Genomic DNA, 4,370 nt, shown 5'->3' with positions numbered 1-4,370 from the left:
AAGCTCTAAAGAGGTAACCATGGCTGTGATTCTTCCGATCAGCACTCTCCTCTGCTGGCATGGCCACCACAGGTGGCAGCCAGCCATAAGCAGGGCGCCATTTAACCAACAGAAAGAAAATCTAAAAAGCCTAAAATAAGTCATGAACAAGCTGAGAAAGTTATGTAAAGTAGGTCAAGATGAGGCTTGGACATGATATATATGATATCAAAATTTCTAAGTCTAATACACTGATTAATATCAAACCTCTACATAAAATAAACAATGGAGTTCTCAGAAGTCATTAATCTACTCTTGGTAATAATTCTAAATACCGATTTATAAAAACATGATGTGTGTCTCACCAAAGCTTATTTAAAAGTGTTTAGGTTTTGCTCAAGCAAAACCCAAGCATTACACCACAGTTAAAAATGCGGGACTGGAGTAACTACATACTCAGTAACCGTGCTTCGAGGCCAGCACTGATGGTCAGAGGAATTAAAATGGAGACTATTTTCCCCCTACCCTCCAAAGTCAACTAAATCCAAGGAACTGTGGCCATCTCAAAATGTCCCTTGCCTCTGACAAGTTTCCTATTACCTTGTTCAGAAGGCCATAGAAAATCCACTGGTTGAATTCTAGCCAGGGTCCCGTCTGAAAAGAGGGGGGTCAATACCCAGGAAAAAATTCCTCCAAGTCAAGCAAGGCCTTTGACTTATCCTCACATAGATGGATAACTGGTAAAAAGGAAGGATAGAGAAGCCAGAGGTTCCTCCAAGTCCATGTACCCCTGAGGACCAGATCCTCAACCGGCCTTGACGATAAAGAAAATTATTAATGTTGACCACCTGTGTGGTCACAAGTGCCCAGCAGAAAAGTATAATCAAAGACTAAAGTGATTAATACAGTTCTGTAACAGTCCAAGGGACTACAGGATTCAGACATAAGGCTTAACCTAGTGAGATATCATTTAAACAACGTTCTCTCTCTAATGATTTCTCCTTGATAAGGAGAATGCTGCTCAGCCATAGGACTTCATGACTCTCTCTCAGTTCAACACTGCAGCCCCTCCCTGCAGCGAAGACAACACTGACCAGGAGTTCTTTGGACGGCTTGTTCTGTTTTGTTCTGCCTGTTCTTTTCCTCTGATAAGGGAAGCCTGGCCAACTGTTTGCCTAACCACACTCTCAGCAGGATCATAATTACACTAATAGCCTTACTTTGTGTGTGTTACAGGCGCCGCTTCACCAGCGTCGCGCACCCAAAGGAGATGTGCTATCCTCAAACGGCTGCTCTCCACTGTGGATCTCCACCACTGACTGAGTTCCACCATCGCCCCTTAGACCAACCCCCGGGAGGGACTCTGGCTGCTGGCCCCTTCCTACCATGCCCCTTTTGTCAGCTTTAAGCAGAGTGATCTACACCCCCCCCCCAAAAAAAAATTCCAGAAACAGTGAGGGTGACCTCTGAGAAGAGGAAGTGAGAGCCCAGGAGTGACAGACAGGGAGAGAGGCCACCAATAAGCAACAAAGATAGCAATGTAGCTAGAGTTTTCCTGCCTGGCCCACAGCCAGGACAAATCTCTCTCACCAACCAGTCCCACAGCCGCTCAGACCCAACCAAGTAAACACAGAGACTTATATTGCTTACAAACTGTATGGCCATGGCAGGCTTCTTGCTAACTGTTCTTATATCTTAAATTAATCCATTTCTATAAATCTATACCTTGCCACGTGGCTTGTGGCTTACCAGCATCTTCACATGCTGCTTGTCATGGCTGCAGCTGGCAGTGACTCCTTCTGCCTTCCTGTTCTTTCTTTTCTCCTCTCTGTTAGTCCCGCCTATACTTCCTGCCTAGCCACTAGCCAATCAGTGTTTTATTTATTGACCAATCAGAGCAATTTGACATACAGAACATCCCACAGCATAGCAAACTTCTGGCTTTTTCTTCACTCTCCTGGCCTGAAGACAAAGGCCTGGCAGACTTTTTCTTCTCCTCCACCAGCAGCCCCTTCCCCTTCCGGCCGATTGGTCCAGGCTGGTCAGATAAATTCAAGGCCAGTCCTGGACCTGTTTACTTGAAGGTATGGAGCTGTTAACTCCCCTTTCTTTGTCTCAGCTAACCAATACAAAATCAGGGGGTGGATACCCATCTCAGGCCCCTCATCTTACACACTTGTTGTGGAACAACTGTGCCGAAGGCCACGGGCATGCAAGGAAAAATTGCTTCCCTGTCCAACCCAGTGAGAAACATTTCACACGTGCGCTCCAAAAGCTTCTGCTCTTCACATTCATTGGCATGTCTGAATGCTAGGATGTTTCTTCTGATAAAACTACATAGATATGTAATATATATAATAGATGTAATTTTAGGTGGAAAAAAAATGGGAGGTGGGAGTCAAGTATTGGCCATTTTCCGTTTTCCTTTGTGTGTGCTTACACTTCCACATTGTAGTCCATCACGAAAGGAAGCCAAGACGATAACGCAAGCAGGGCAGGAGCCTGGAGGCAGGAGCTGATGCAGAGGCCATGGAGGGGTGCTGCTTACTGACTTGCTCCACATGACTATAAGCCGGCTTCCTTATAGAACCCAGGATCACTAGCCCAGGGATGGCCCCACCCACAATAGACTGGGTCCTCCCCTATCAATCACTAGTTAAAAAAATGCTTTACAGACTGGTGCACAGCCCGATCTTATGAAGGCGTTTTCTCAATGGAGGTTTCCTCCTCTCGGAAGATTACAGACTGTTGTCAAGTTGACATAACTCTAGCCAGTGCAAATACATATGCAAATAAGAAAAACCAGCTTTCTCTCAAAGGAGAAATACAATGATAATTGTAGATGAAAATCGCCATTAGTCAAATACCGCGGGTTAATAGTTGTTCCAGGCAAAACTGCGATCCGTGGCTGCAGAAGTGAGAAAAGTGTGCACGATCGACAGTATCCCCACCCCCCGCTATTTATCATTATAAAAGGGAGAAGAGTAGCTTTACGTTGAAGAAACTCAGCCGGACCTCTTGTAACCACGTGATCTAAGTAATCGGACCTACTAAAGACCCCCACCTCCTGTGTCTCAGGATGACAGATACTGAGAAGAGCACGCCATTCCTTTAGAGGATGGAGGGGGAGGTGAGGGGACGTAGATGAATAGTAAACCTGCCGAAGATTCAAAGTGAGCTACGCATCAGACAAAACCACCGTGTTTGTGGGTGCTCCTGGGGCGGTAAGCCACGCCCTGAGGGCTGGCTGCTCCTGGCTGGCAAAGCTGTGGCTGCAGGGCTGGCTCGGCCCCTTCACCTGGCTGTCCGCAGCGAACGCTTTCGGCGTTTTTCCAGGATGTCCAGTTGTCAATACGTTTAAGTTTTATAGCTAGAGAAGGAAGAGAAAAGAATGACCCGAATCGGAGCGTTCTGTTCCGGTGCGGTTCCAGAGTCATCTTAAGTGTGACCTGGGGGTCGGTTTTCCTTGCTCCCCGCGCTGGGGACAGGACCTGCCTGGGCGGCTGGGCCTGCGGCGCTGCCTCCGCGACTCTCGGCGCAGGTCCCGGAGGAGGAGGCGGTGCAGGAGAAAGCTGCCAGGATGCTGGAGCCTTAGAGTGATCAAAAAATCACCCTGCATTGGGGACCTCGTGGCGCAATGGTAGCGCGTCTGACTCCAGATCAGAAGGTTGCGTGTTCAAATCACGTCGGGGTCATGTGTACCTGTTTTCCCGTAATAGTTTGTTTCGTTTCGGTGAACTAGAAAGGGCAGAGTGGTGACTGAGAAACTTGGCCACATACATACCGCCTCCCCCACTGCTATGAATAAAGCAAAGGGTCGAATCAGTTCACAGGAGCTGAAACAAGCAGGTGCTGGAAACTTAATTAGCAGAGTGCTTGCTATTTAATAAATATACGAGGAGAAACAACAGGATGAAAGTTAAGTTTTAAATTAAACGCTGAGCTTTGTTTGATTAGCTGGTTTGTTTTATTCCGGGTGTTGGAGGCTTTAACACCTTTAAGCTGAGGTTGGGGTGACCAAAAATTTTTCGCTAAAGTCCTTTGTGCCACGCTTCAAGTTCTCCATGCTTCAAGCTGAGGACAGCAGAGACTTTAAAAAAAAAAAAAAAAAAGGAATGAGAGGAATTAAAATGATTATAAGAGAATTTTTTCACTCTGGTTAGGAAGGTTTACTGGAGTTTTTCTTTTATTTTATTTATTTATTTGTTTGTTTGATTGATTGGTTGTTTATTTGGTTTTTCGAGACAGGGTTTCTCTGTGAGCTTTGCAGGGTTTCTCTGTGAGCTTTGCTCCTTTCCTGGATTTCGCTCTGTAGACCAGGCTGGCCTCGAACTCACAAAGATCCGCCTGGCTCTGCCTCCCGAGTGCTGGGATTAAAGGCATGTGCCACC

The 4,370-nt window shown here is 46.5% G+C and overlaps 1 non-coding gene across 1 annotated transcript; it reads left to right on the top strand.

The window, feature by feature from the left end:
* The first annotated feature begins 3,602 nt into the window (after positions 1–3,602).
* Trnaw-cca (transfer RNA tryptophan (anticodon CCA)) lies at positions 3,603–3,674 on the top strand. Its single transcript has one exon. It is a non-coding gene; the product is annotated as a tRNA-Trp (tRNA).
* Positions 3,675–4,370: the final 696 nt, after the last annotated feature.

The sequence above is a fragment of the Peromyscus maniculatus genome, chromosome 8 (genome assembly GCF_049852395.1).
Source record: "Peromyscus maniculatus bairdii isolate BWxNUB_F1_BW_parent chromosome 8, HU_Pman_BW_mat_3.1, whole genome shotgun sequence".
Classification (NCBI taxonomy): domain Eukaryota; kingdom Metazoa; phylum Chordata; class Mammalia; order Rodentia; family Cricetidae; genus Peromyscus; species Peromyscus maniculatus.
This window is presented reverse-complemented; position numbering and strand designations above follow the sequence as displayed.